The sequence below is a fragment of the Eubalaena glacialis genome, chromosome 13, assembly GCF_028564815.1.
Source record: "Eubalaena glacialis isolate mEubGla1 chromosome 13, mEubGla1.1.hap2.+ XY, whole genome shotgun sequence".
NCBI lineage: Eukaryota > Metazoa > Chordata > Mammalia > Artiodactyla > Balaenidae > Eubalaena > Eubalaena glacialis.
Window position 1 is genome coordinate 63622641 of NC_083728.1, and position 15094 is coordinate 63637734.

Below are 15094 nucleotides of genomic sequence, written 5' to 3' on the forward strand. Positions count from 1 at the left end.
GGTGCTTAGCAAATGTTTGTTGAATGACTGTATGATGGCTTATGTAGTATGCAAAACACAGTGTTTTTAGATAATAGAACTACAAACCTTAGTTTGCCAGTTGGCATGTTGCTTATAGGACAGCTCTCCTTGGATTACAGACAAGGTGGTCCCATTAAGTCCTCATCCTCTTTTCCCCAATTCTGTGGATTCTATTTTAGAAAAGTCATTTAAGTCAAAGTTCCCTTTTTATTCCTGCTGCCAAGACCTTGGTTCATCATACCTTGTCTGAACTCTGCCAGCAAGGTCCATTTTCCAGCCATTGGTCTTTTTCTACCCCACCCAGTCACCCAACTGTGGACAGATTGATCGTCCTAAAAATAAAAATGGTCTCTATCCTCTGCTTAATAAAAGATGTTGATGACACTCTGATGTCTAAATTTTAGAGTGTGACCTCAGGTCCTTCCCCAGTCTGGTCTGCTGATGCTTTTAGTCAGTGGTTCCCAAATGGGGGTGATTTTGCACCTCCACCTCCAGGGGACATTCAACAATGTTTCAAGACGTTTTTGGTTGTCACACCTGGGGGGTGTGTGTGTGTGTGCCTTTGGCATCCAGTGGGTAGCAGTCAGGGATGCTGCTAGACATCTTACCATGTATAGGACAGCCCCCCATAACACAAAATTATGTGCCCCCAACTATCAATTAGTGCTGAGGCTGATAAGCCCTGTTTTATTCCCATCTTTCCACCATCCACGGCACCATCCTGACCCTCTCATTAACTTCTGAACATGCCTCCCTCTTTTTGCATCTCTGATTCCCTTTTTCTGGATTACTCTTTGTTTCTCTTTTTGCCCTGACACACTCTTATTCACCCTTGAGACCTATTTCATATGTCTCTCCTTCCAGGAAGACTTGTAGGAGCGAATTGCTTCTTTCTTTTGGAGCCCACAGCCTTTACAACATTATAGAGTTGTAAGTATTATTATTACAGAATCTATGTCATGTTCCACCCCTCAACCATTTCCAGGCTTCTTTAGTATCGAGTCTTGTTTATTCCCTTTTCCCAATATCATAAGTGTTTGTTGGATGAATGGGGAAAATATTCAGGAAATAAGTGTTCAAAAGATTTACTCTTAGGTCCCACGCTCTTTTGAGAGAAATACTCTGGAATGATGTGTTAACACACACATTTCTCCCTTTCTTCCTCATCTCACCCATCTTCCGGATAAATTTTATGCAGATAAACTTCAAACTTTTCTGAAACTCAGACATGATTTGTGTTCGTGATTCAATTTCAATTTCATATCTTCAGCACTTTCACAGTCAGTAATGTTTTCCATTTTGCAGTAAATCTATGGATGTGGCTTGAACACAATTTTCTTCGGTCCCCACCCCGCGACACATTTACTGCCACCCACCAAGGGTCCTCTTTTATGGGAATGGAAACGAATGCTTCCCGCGTATATCTGCCGACGTCTCATTCACATTCAGACCACGATTGTATCTTATTAGAAATGCATTGTCCCCCCTTGTGGGAGCAGTCGAGGTCCAGTGAACCCAGGGATCCTGATAAGTCTTTACCATTGCTGTGTCTCTAACGAGGCACATGGCACCTGGCGCCATAACCTGCTGCTCAGTGGAAGCCTGTTGAATGAGTACGAAACACATGGGCTGTTCTAAAGCTTTGGTTTGCCAGACCAAGATTTGAGATCACTGGGAGAAGTAGTGGAATGAGCACAGACTTTGGGTCACACAAACCTGGGGTCTAGACCTATATGTACCATTTACTATCCATGTGCCCACTGGACTTTTTAAGCCTCACTTTCTTCATTTTTCTCATGGGCCTAATTTGCATCTATCTCCCAGATTTTTGTGCCGAGTAAACCGATTAGCATGCAGTAGGGTATTCAATAAGTGGCATCTATTAATAATAGCAGGACAACCACATGATGTGGATCATCCTGTAACAGGGAATAGCCAATCTGACTACACGCTGGATCTGTTTCTTTTACTTTTTTTTTTTTTTTTATCTTTTTGGCTGCGTTGGGTCTTTGTTGCTGTGCGCGGGCTTTCTCTAGTTGCGGCGAGCGGGGGCTACTCTTTGTTGTGGTGCGTGGGCTTCTCATTGCAGTGGCTTCTCTTGTTGAGGAGCATGGGCTCTAGGCGCATGGGCTTCAGTAGTTGCGGCACGCGGGCTCAGTAGTTGTGGCTCGCGGGCTCTAGAGCGCAGGCTCAGTAGTTGTGGCGCATGGGCTTAGCTGCTCCGCGGCATATGGGATCTTCCTGGACCAGGGATTGAACCCGTGTCCGCTGCATTGGCGGGCAGATTCTTAACCACTGCACCACCAGGGAGGTCCCTGTTTCTTTTACTTTAACCTTTGCTTTCCTCTGCTTTTGTTCACTAAAAGGATACTGTCTGTACATAATGGCCTGCCTCAGGGAACCCCACCCCTCTGCCTGAATGTTAAACCAAAGTGCCTTTGTTCAGGGAAGCATCCTGACCCTGTCCAGGTGTGGATGGCTGCAAGAAAGAAGAAATTAACACATCCCCACCCCTAGGCTGGCCATTCCAGGTGATATTTGCAAAACCTATGGCCTTGTTACTTTGTTACTTGTTACTTGTTACTTGTTACTTCCTCATCTCCTCCCCCTCTCTGTGCTATAAAAGAAACTGTCATCCAAACCCGGATAAGGTGGTTTTTCGGAGACACTCGTCTGCCATATTCTCAGTCTGCTGGCTTTCCGGTATTCCCTGCCTTGACACCTCTTCTCTGATTCAGTGGCCTGTCCTGCAGCGAGCGGAGGGAGCTTGGACTCGGTAACAATTCCACGTAATTGGTCAGATGTTGAGAGCCATTCAGGTAACTGCACAATCACTACTATGGGTAGAGATTTTTCTAGACTGTCCTGCAGGGTATTATTTTTCTTTCTCAGGATTCCCCCCCACCTCCCCTTTTGGGTCCCAATCGCATCGGTCTAAACCGCAATTGCAGACAGAAGCTCAAGCCAGTTCATGATGCGTATCCAGTGAGTGGCGCAGGAACCCTGGATGTTGGAGGCAGCAGGGAACTTCGAAAAGCCCTGATTCATCACCCTCAGTGTACAAAGAAACCTGAGGCTCAGAGAGGCTAAGTCACTGGCCCCTGGTCACACAGTGAGTCAGTAGCAAAGCCCCAACTTGATCTAAGTTCTCCTGACTTCCAAGCCTTGTTCTTTTTTTGTACCGAGAGGCCAGTGGCTTACATTTGGTGCTTTAAGGGTCAAAGCACAAATGCTATTATAGTCAAGCCTATAGAGACCCACACAGCATTGCTTTCTGCAGCATTAAATTAAGTTCTTGATTCAGGTCTTTGAAGCCTGACGGCTTCTCGTGAGAAGGGGACGTGCAGGAGAAGCGTTTCCAGAAGGGGTTTCTCAGAGCAATGCCCTTAGCAAAGCAGCTCCGGCCCTGGCTCAGACGTCCGTCCTTGAGCTGCAAGGTCGGCTTCTGATACACAAGACTTTGATGGTGGAGCTGCTTCCCTGCAGGAAAACACCTGCAGTGAACCTAGCCCCAGGGCACGTGGATCCCCTCGGCCACATCCTCAGTCTTTCTTCTGCGATGGGGGAACAGTTTATGCTCAGGGTCTGTGCTGAGACTTTGGCTTGCCCATGCGCTTTGAGAAACCTTAAGAGAGAAAGAGGCTTGGGGGCCAGCGAGTTGTTCAGTCTCTCTGCATCTCAGTTTCTTTATCCGTAAGAGGGGAGCGCTTGTCCTGGGGGTGCTGTGATGACTGAGTCAAAGACAGATGGTGCTTACAACAGTATTTATCACATAGAAAGTGCTCAATAAACATCATCAACTGTTGGTAAACACAGGTGCTGGATTCCAGCCTGATTCACATCCCGCTCTGTTTCTCCTTGCCTCTGTGACTTTGGGTGAGTTACTTGACTGCTCTGAGCTACAATATCTTATCAGACAAATGGATATAAGAACAATACTGGAAGTTCTGATTTTCCTATATCCATCTTTGGGACAAACTGTGCTTTATAGGCATTTACACTAAAGCCCATACACTCTTCTGTGTGAGTTTGGGGTTTTGAACATCAGCTGAGACAAATCCATCTTGACATCTGTGTGACGATGCCTCTTGGCAGGCAGTTCCTCTCCAGGAAGGTCTCTACCTTTGTCCGCACAGCAGTTTATGCCAAGGACTTTAATATTTTATTGGATTTTTGTGATTACTGTATAAAACCAAGCAGAAAGAAGAAGTGCTGATCCTACTGGTAAAGGAGCATGAGTCTCATAAACAAACACAACTGAGCCAAAGGGAGAAAAAAAAAAGAAGATAAAATCATAAAAGCCGTCCAGCACAGCAGATCTTTAACTTTAGCTGGAAGAGCTCTGGGCTTAGCTTACTGTCTGTCACTCAGTTGTGAGAGAAAAGAATAAAATGGAAGAATATGTATGAAAATGCCAGAAATATAGGGTCGAAGATTGCATCAGGAAAGTGAGGTTTAATTAAAGACTGTATACAAAGATTATCTTTCCCTCCCCCAACAGAGGAACTGATTATTCAAATTTTGGAGACATTTGCAGTTGTGCATTATATATGCCCACAGGGCTGGTGATTGCTTTATATGTAAATGACCAACCTTAGTGCATGGTACATATAGGTGCCTCCTAAATTATGGCTATCATCATCATCAACACCATCACCATCACCATCATCATCATCAACACCATCATCACGATCATCACCATCTCCATCATTATCACCACCATCATCATCATCAACATCATCACCATCATCACCACCACTATCATCACCATCATCATCAACAGCATCACCATCAACATCATCACCATCATCATCATCAACACCATCATCATGATCATCACCATCACCATCATTATCACCACCATCATCATCAACATCATCACCATCATCACCACCACTATCATCACCATCATCATCAACACCATCACCATCAACATCATCACCATCATCATCATCAACACCATCATCATGATCATCACCATCACCATCATTATCACCACCATCATCATCATCAACATCATCACCATCATCACCACCACTATCATCACCATCATCATCAACAGCATCACCATCAACATCATCACCATCATCATCATCAACACCATCATCATGATCATCACCATCACCATCATTATCAGCACCATCATCATCAACATCATCACCATCATCACCACCACTATCATCACCATCATCATCAACACCATCACCATCAACATCATCACCATCATCATCATCAACACCATCATCATCATCCTTAAGGTTGTCTCAGAAGATTTGGAGTCAATCAAGACAGACTGAAAGCATTAGAATATCGTCCATCACTTAGGTAATTCAGAAATTAACTATGATTTCCCCCAACAAGTGTCCTTTCTGCTTGGATACGCCCAGTCTCGGGGAGTTCATTGGCTGTGGTGGTGTGCTTGAGTGTACCTACTCTGTGTCAGTGTATTTCCCTGGGAGACTACCTGCTAGTGGGTTTTATGCCCTGTATGGATCCACAGAATTAGTGAAATCTCACTTTCACGGAGAAGGGCATCTAAATAGGCTACCCATCCCACAAGAACTCATTCATTCATTTATCTGCAAACATTTCCTGAGCACCCACTATGGGCTGGCCTCTGGGCTGGGCCTTGGAGGAGTTCCAGGGCCCGTGGGGGAGACAGACAATTGCATCAGGAATTGTAATTACAGGGCAATTACAACCTGGAAAGATAAGGAAGGGAGCACTGTGGCAGCTTGCCGAAGGTGGTTAGCCCAGCTGGGGGGTGTGGTGGTCATGAAAGGCTTCCTGGAAGAGGTGACTCTTGAACTGAGTTTCAGGGGATGGGGAAGAGGAAGGCACTTCAGATAGAATGGAGAGGATGTATGAACAGACATGGAGCTCAAAAGACTGGTGGGTATGAGTACAGATGCTGGTCCAGTGTGTGTGTATGTGAGTAGGGAGTGGTTGGAGGGTACAGAGGACTTGAGGATGAAGCCAGGAAGGTGAAAGGGTCCAGGAGAGCCTTCACGCCAAGCTAGAGTTTGGACTTTATTCAGGGGTGTGTGGAGCTCCTGTGGCAGCCCTTTAGGTCACCCTGACCCTGGGACGGGGGCTCCCTCCTCTGGGTCGAGCCGGTCCACTTGAGTGCAGCACGTCTGCTGGGGATCCGCTCTTGGCTTTCGTGTGGGGGCCAGTTCTGTTTCTCCCACTTCCCTTGGCATTTGCTTCGCACGGCTCCTTGATCCCTCCCTCCCTCACCCTTTCACGGTCCAGTGGTAAGAGCTCAGCTTTGAAGCCAAACGGACCAGGGTTAAGTCTCAGCTCTCTGGCTGCCTACTTTTGAGCCTCAGCCTCGTTCCTTAACCCCCATCAACGTCAGTCTCCTTGCTTGTAAAAAGGGGACGGTAATAAACGGAACAAACATTTACAGGCAGTTATATGTGCCGGGCACCATTCTAAGCACTTTACAAAAATTACTCATTGAATCTTTACAACAACTATTATGATCCCTATTTTACAGATGAGAAAACAAGGACATGGAAGGCCCCAGTCTTTCTGGTTGGTAAGTGGCAGGACCAGGAGGCCAGAGTTGACATGAAGATCAGAAGAGTTAAGACATGCAGGGTGCTTGATGTGCTGCCCAACACGTGGTTGATACGCAGGCAACTGTCATAGTTACAAGCTCTCCGAGAAACATACAGAGCGATGCTGTCAAGGATAGAGCAGTCCCCAGAGATAAGCAAATTCCTTTATCACAGGGAGCCATGGAAGGCCTAATTCAGACTGACTCATTAACTCCAGACAATAGAAAACGACAGATCAAGCCTCTGATGGAAGAGACTGGAACAGCCATTGATTAGAAGCCAGACTTGTTTCTTTCTTCCCCTACTGATTGACCGACTTCTGAGGGCTCTGCTTTCTTTGTAATTAAAGAGCTAACTGAACTGTCAAGCACGGTTCCCTCTTCAGTCACCATCGTGGGGTGGGGGGAGGACGTCTGATAAGCCATAGATTTCCTCCTGCCCAGTACAGCTCAAAATCCAGCCAAGCGGGCTTCCTTGGTGGCGCAGTGGTTAAGAATCCGCCTGCCAATGCAGGGGACACGGGTTCGAGCCCTGGTCTGGGAAGATCCCACATGCCGCGGAGCAACTAAGCCCGTGCGCCACAACTACTGAGCCTGCGCTCTAGAGCCCGCGTGCTGCAACTACTGAAGCCCGTGCCTAGAGCCCGTGCTCCACAACAAGACAAGCCACTGCAATGAGAAGCCCGCACACCGCAACGAAGAGTAGCCCCGGCTCACCGCAACTAGAGAAAGCCCGCGTGCAGCAACGAAGACCCAACACAGCCAAAAATAAATAAATAAATAAAATAAAGAAATAGAAAAAAAATTAAAAAAAGAAAAAATCCAGCCAAGCACTGAAGTTTCCAACCTGCCACTCTTGAATCCCTGAAGTCACATGGACTCTCTTTTTTACCACCCAAATAAGGTATTGGCAATTGGAATCAGCCATTGAATAAGAAAAAAGGACGTTTGCAAAATCGCTGGATGTGAAACTTGGCTGTAACTGACCAGGGAAGGGAATGGAAGGGTGGAGGGGAGGAAGCTGCCGAGAGTTGGGGGCAGCAGAGCCGAGTGTAACCTGCTCATGTTTGGAAACAGCAGACCTGGGTTTGGATCCAAGGCTGGCCACTTCCTAGCCATGTGATTTGGGACATGGCTATAAGTGTGAATCCTTCCTAGTTCCTGCCCAAATTCAATCCCAGGATTTGGTACAGGCATCAAGGGTCTCTTTTCAAAATAGATGCTGCATGGTGGCTGGGAAGAGGGTTTGGTTTGGGGTCAGACCTGGATTCACGTGTGACGGTGGGGACTGACTTCCCTCTGGGAACCTCTGTTTCAGGCGAAGATTGGAGATGAACAGTAAGGAGTTTGTGTCATGTAGCAATTAGAGAAGCCGGCTCCGGAGTCAGACTGCCTGGATTCAAATCTTTGCTCTACTGCGCTGGTTCTCAACCTGGGGTGATTTTGTACCCTCCTTCCCTAGGGGACATTTGGTCATGTTTGGAAACATTTTTGGTTGTCACAGCTTGGGAGAGTTGCTACTGGCCTCTAGTGAGTTGAGGCCAGAGATGCTGCTCAATATCTTACAATACACAGGACAACCCACAACAGCAAAGAATTATCCAGCCCTAAAAATCAGCAGTGCTGAGGTTGAGAGACCCAGCTCCATGGCCAACCAGCTTGGGGAGAAGTCACTTAACCTGGTCAATATTCTGTTCCCTAGCAGTGCCTGCCTTGGGCAGTTGTTTTAAAAACAGAGGCATCACGGCACCTTGCACAGCACCAGGTACCCAGCAAACCCTCTATAAATATAAGCTTGGATTTTGTGAAAATGAGAGCCAATAGCATATATTAACTGCTTGGACATAGTAAGTCTGCAAGTAACAGTAGGGACGTGATGGTGATGACGGCCATGTGTTCTATTTTCACAGGATCTTTGCAGTGCCCCTGAAATCCTTCTTCTATCCTCCACACCTTGGCATCAAAGTGATGTTCAAAGCCATTGTCAAAATTAAAAAAGCAACAGACTTGCCCCCGGGGAGGTTGATGTTGGATCTCGGGTCTGCTGGTGCCAAAAATCATAAAAGGCAGCTGCCTCGTCCCCTGGGTTTTCTAAAAGCTGTCTCCAACTTGAGCAGTTCTTGTAATGGGGACTTGTTTTCCTGGAATGGGGGGGGGGAACGGGTCTTTATTCCCCCCTCTCATGTTCTGTCTGGGCCTGTCATGGCCAAATGTATGTGTCCCCCCCAAATTCATATATTGAAGTCTTCACTTGCAATGTGGTAGTATTTGAAGGTGGGCTTTTGGAAAGTGATTGGGTTTAGTCAGACGAGGTCATGAGGGTGGGGATCCTTGTAAGGATTAATGTCCTCATAAGAAGAGAAAGAAGACACTAGAAGGCTCTTTCCCTCCATCCCTCCTCTTCCTCCTCCTCCCCTCCCCCTCCCTCCTCCTCTTCCTTCTTCTTTTTCTTTCTTTCTCAATCTCTCTCTCTCTCTCTCCCCACATGGAAACACAGTGAGAAGCCATGATCTGCAAGTCAGGAAGAGCATTCTTGCCAGGAACAGAATCTGCCTGCATCTTGACCTTGGACTTCCAGCCTCCAGAACTGTGAGAAGTCAACGTTTATTGTTTAAGCCCTGGAGTCCATGGTGTTCAGTTATAGCAGCCCAAGCTGACTAAGGGCCCTTGAAATAGGGATTTTGCCAATACCTCACCTTTTCAGGGAGATCCTGGAGAGGGGTACTCCCCTCCTTCTTCACCCCATACTCCCTCTTCACTAAGCAAAGAAGAGTGGTTTTTCCAGTAGCTGGAGCTTGACTTCCTTGGGCCATGTTGGCAGGAGGAGCAGTACCGCCCTCTACAGGTGGAGACAAGAAGCAAAGCGAGAAGCTGGCTCCCTGGTCTCGCTCCTTCTCTGGCGCTGATGTCTCATGGGACTGAGAGGGCTCAGTGCCCCGGCCACCCGGGGGGCAGCTTTGGGAAGGTACACACTCTCCTCTCTTCTTTGCCTGCCGTAGGGTGGATGGGTGGGGTGGTGGGCCAGAGCTTGATGCGTTCTTCAAAACTGTTCTGTAACCAAATCGAGTATAGTCACCCCTCATGATTTGCGAATTCACCTACTGGCTGAAATTGATTTGTAATCCCACAATCAACACTGGAGGCGTGTTCATGGTCGTTTGTGGACAAGGAAGAGGCAGTAATGGCCTGAGTCGCCAGATGGGTACACTCCCAGCTGAGGGTGAACCGGACAAAGCCCATACTGTAACCAAGGGTCCTTTTTGCTGTCTATGTAGTGCCATGGTTTGTTTTTTTGTTTGTTTGTTTTTTGGCATTTTTGTGCTTTTTGTTGGTGATTTTTGCTGTCACTTTTGGGGCATTTTGGTGCTGTTTGTTGGTGATTTTGCTGTTTAAAATGGCCCCCACGTGTAGAGCTGAAGTGCCGACTGCATTCCTACGCACAGGAAGGGTAGGGTATGCCTTATAGGGAAAATAGTTGTTAGATAATCTTTCAGGCACGAGTTACAGTGGCCATCAGTTCAGTTTTTATGAAACACAAATGTTTATTAAATAAAGTGTCTTTAAACAGAAATCCAGATTAAACAAGGTTATGCAGTGATCGGGTGGTGGAAATGTTGTGACCGAAGTACCTCTCCCAGGAGCAAAGGGGCAGTGTTTGCTGATTCAGTGTTTGCAGGGATTTTATAGAATATAACCGTGTTGGGCCACAAGAATTGACTGGACTTTAATGCCCTCTTCTCTCCTGGTGTGAATTATCTGCTGGTTAGACTCTGGAGGGGAGGAAGGGGAGCGACTAGTGACCAAATCCTCCCGGCTTAGTTTCCTCTTTACCAGATATTCTCTGCTCTTTGCCATCGCAATGCTTTTTGCCACTAGGAAGACGCTGCAGAATCTTCTGTGCGATGGAATCCTTACTGGGAGGCTAGCTGTTCCTCCCAGGAACCTGTCAGTGTAGAATCTGTCAGAGAGGAAAGGGCCCAGGTTCAAATCCCGCACCGCCACGTTGCCCCTGTTTAATGCAGGCAGGTCGCATACTCTTTGTGACTTAGTTTCCTCATTTTGGGGGAATAACAAACTCCTACATCCCAGCACTGGTGTCAGAAAAAAATGAGGTCACCCAATCCCAGCATAGGTGCCTAGAAGAGTCAGTTTTGATTTCCTTTCCACAGGAAGGGTTGTAACAGCATCAGAAAACTTAGGTTCCATTGAAAATATATTGGAAGCAAGGACCACAAGCCCCATGTTCATGATTTTTTTTGTAATGCTTTTTTAATTCTTTATTTCTTATATATATATTTAAGTTGAAGTATAGTTGGTTTACAATGTTGTGTTAGTTTCAGGTGTACAGCAAAGTGATTCAGATATATATGTTATATATATATATATATTTTATATATATATATATATTCTTTTTCAGATTCTTTTCCGTATAAGTTATTATAAAATATTGAGTACAGTTCTCTGTGCTATACAGTAGGTTCTTGTTGTTTATCTGTTTTATATATAATAGTGTGTATATGTTAGTCCCAAACTCCTAATTTATTCCCCCCCCCCCACTTTTCCCCTTTGGTAACCATAAGTTTGTTTTCTATGTCTGTGAGTCTGTTTCTAAATAAATTCATTTGTATCATTTTTTTAGATTCCATATATAAGTGGTATCATATGATATTTGTCTTTCCCCGTGTTCATGACTTTACCAAACCACTGCTGCTTCCCGTCTTTGGTCAATGACACTGCTTGAATGTACTGGCCACTGTGAGCCCTAGGCTCCCCGAAGCCTCTGGATTTTCATGGAGAAACAGTGGGGATGGGAATGGGAAATTCTCCGTTTTCTGGGCCATTGTGGCTCAAGTCTGGAGTCCACGGCTGCCTTTGCTGACAGGCAGATTTCTACTCACTGACTGGGGTGGTTATTTTTATGTGTTAACCTGGTGGGGCGATGGTGCCCAGTTATTTAATCAGACACTCATCTGGGTATTGCTGTGAAGGTCTTTGGTAGATGTGGGTAACATCTACAATCAATTGACTTTAAGGAGATTACCCTTGATAATGGATGGGGTTGGTCATGTCCACATCCACAGTTGAAGACGTTAAGAACCAAAACAGATGTCCTGGAGAAGAAGATATTCTGCCTCCAGACTGTAACATGGAAATCCTGCCTGAGTTTCCAGCCTGCTGGCCTGCCCTACCCACTGTGGGCTTGCCAGCTCCCATGACTGAAGACACCAGTTCCCTGAAATCGCTCTGTGTATTGTTCTTTCCTATTCTGTCTCTCTGTGTTACCCTCTCTCTTTGCCTGTCTATCAATCTATCTATCTATCTATCTATCTATCTATCTATCTATCTATCTATCTATCTATCTATCATCTATCTATCATCATCTCCTGTTAGTTCTTGTCTTAGTCTTTTCAGGTTGCTATAACAAAATACCATAGCCTGAGTGGCTTATAAACAAAATAAGTTGATTTCTCACCGTTCCGGAGACTGGAAGTCCAAGATCAAGAAGTCGGCAGATTCCATGTCTTGTGAGACCCACTTCCTGGTTCATGGATGGCCGTCTTCTCACTGCGTCCTCACGTGGAAGGAGTGAGGGCTCTCTCTGGGGTCCCTTTTATAAGAGTACTAATACCAAAGTCCCCACCTCCTAATACCATCACACTGGGTGTTCGGTTTCAACATATGAAATCTGGGGGGACAAGAAACATGGTGTCTATGTCAGTTCTGCTTCTCTGGAGAACCCTGACTGATGCACAAACTCATTCACTCCTGTGGCTTCATCCACCATCTCTGTTAGTGTTTCTTGATGCTCAGGGCACAGACCCATTTGAGAAAATGATGTAGGACTTAAAACTTCTCTCCAGAAAAATGCACATGCGTACCTAACATCGCACGCAATCTTAGGGATCAGAGACCCCAAGTTAAGATCTGCATGCTGATGGATCCCTAAACTCGATCCAACCTGACTGCTCTTCTGAGCTCTAAACCTACTTAACGTCTCATCTTGGCTGTTTTGCAGGAGTCTCAAACCCAACAGGTCCAAACTTAACTCATCATTTTTCTGCCCTATACTCCATTTGCCAGTGAACGGTGCTGGGATCTCTCACAGTCTGTTTGCCAGTGAATGGCACCGGGACCCAGCCAGGAGAGAAATTTCAGGTCATCCTTACATTTTTCTTTCCTCCTCTCCATCCACATCCAGACAACCACCAAGATCTGTCAAGTCCATATCCACCGCCAGGGGTCAATTTCAGGCCAGCATCACCCTCCTCAGATTACCGCATTGGTCCCCTAATTGGGATCCCTGCTTCCAGCCCTGGTCATGTCTGGTCTGTTCTTCACTCAGCAGCCAGAGTTGAATTTTAAAATGAATATTTTATTTTATTTTACTGAGAGATAATTGACACAAACCATTGTGTAAACCCACAGATATAGAGAACAAACTAGTGGTTACTGGTGGAGGGACGGAATATAGAGGTGCGGGGAGTGGGAAGTACAAACCATTGAGTGTACAATAAGCCACAGAGATGTGCGGTACAACACGGGAAATATAGCCAATATTTTGTAATAACTCTAAATGGAGTGTAACTTTTAAAAAGCGTAGGGAATTCCCTGGCGGTCCTGTGGTTAGAACTCCGTGCTTCCACTGCCGAGGGCATGGGTTCAATCCCTGGTCGGGGAACTAAGAGCCTGCGTGCCACACAGCGCAGCCAAAAAAAAAATTGTATAAAAATTTAAAAATCAAAAAACCTCACAAAGCCAACTTTCACATATATCATGAGACTCTTTCTCTAATATTTTATTTATTATTTTTTAAAGTATTTTCGTGAGTAAGGTAGGGTGTTTTTTTTTTTCTTTGTCATACTGTCATTATCTAGTTTAGGTATCAGGGTTACGTAAGAGTCATAAAAGTAGTTGAGAAGTTTCTGTTCTTTGAAAGAATTTGTGTGCCATTGAAATTATCTGTTCCTTGAATGTTGACTAGAATTACCTTGTAAAAAAAATTGTGTACGTTTAAGGAGTATGATGTGATGATTTGATACGCATATGTATTGCAAAATGATTACCACCATAGGGTTAGCGAACACCTCAATTGTGTCACACAACTAAAAATGAATATTCAGAAAAATCATTTCTGAATTATATCTTTCTTCTGTTTAAAGAAATCTTTAGGGGTTCCACCTTGCCCTCTGGTCCATGCAAGGTCCAGTGTGGGTCGCAGCGCTCTCTATCAGGCACTCTTGCTGCTCTCCCATCACGCGTTCACTCCACAGACATTTATTGAGCTCCTCTGTGTGCCAGGCTCTACGTTGGGTGCTGGAGATTTGGAGGACAGTGGTCTTTGTCTTCCAGGTCCTTATGGCTCTCATCTTGCATTTTCCAGCCATGCTGTGATGATGATGATTTCCTTATCCAGATGTGCTGCTTGGTGTCACACCTTTGCACCAGGCTTTCTGCCCTTTCTTCCCCTTGGCCTCTGGTGAGCTCCTTTCCTTTTTTCAAAACTCAAGTCGGATCTCTCCCTCCGTGGAGATTTCTCTATCTCTGACGATAATCATTCAACTCTGTATAACCTGAGAAAAAGAGAATTTATTGGAAGACAGAGCCAGGGCCACTCTGGAGAATCTAAGTCAAGGAATTCAAAGATGCGTCTCATCCAAGTGCCAGCTGTTTGTTGCTTCTGTATCACTTTGCTTAATCACTTTGTTTAATATTCCTGGGCTTGTGCTAGAGATGGATGAGAGATGGATGTGCTGGACTTGAGTCAAATGGCCACCCCTGGGGATGCCACCTGATTGGCAGCCTCAGAAAGACTGCCTATAAATGGGGAGGGAGAATCCACCAAAGGAAATTGGAATTCTTGACCTCTCTGCTGCAGCTTCTTGACCTCTCTGCTGCAGCTTCTTGACCTCTCTGCTGCAGAATTTATTATTCCTTCTTCTGGCCTTTATCTTGTACTTTAAAAAAACTAATAACTTACAAATAATTTCTCTGGCCATGTTGAATTACGATTACTTATATACTTTGCTTTGGCACTTGACTCTGTGTATCTTTGTGAACTGGGTTCCGATTACGGGGCCTAGCACATAGTAGGTGCTCAGAAATGTCTGTGGTGTTGACTGAATAAATATTAAAATGAGAATTTAAAACCAGCCTTTTCAAGGATCACCTTTATTTTTATTTACTTACTTATTTTTGGCCATGTGGTATGTGGGATCTTAGTTCCCCAACCAGGGATCGAACCTGCACCACCTGCATTAGAAGCCTGGAGTCTTAACCACTGAACCGCCAGGGAAGTCCCTAAGGACCACCTTTAAACACAGGTTTCTCTTAAGAGCAAAGTCTGGTTCCGACTTTGAGATGGCAGCTTTTAAATTTCTTTTTTTCAGGAGGCTTTGGGTCTTGAAATATTGCCTGTAAAGAGAATTTGGGTTTAGGAAAATCAATTTGCTGAATGGTTTTAAATGATCATAACCACATATATGGTCGCCCAGAAAAGAGGATGCCCAA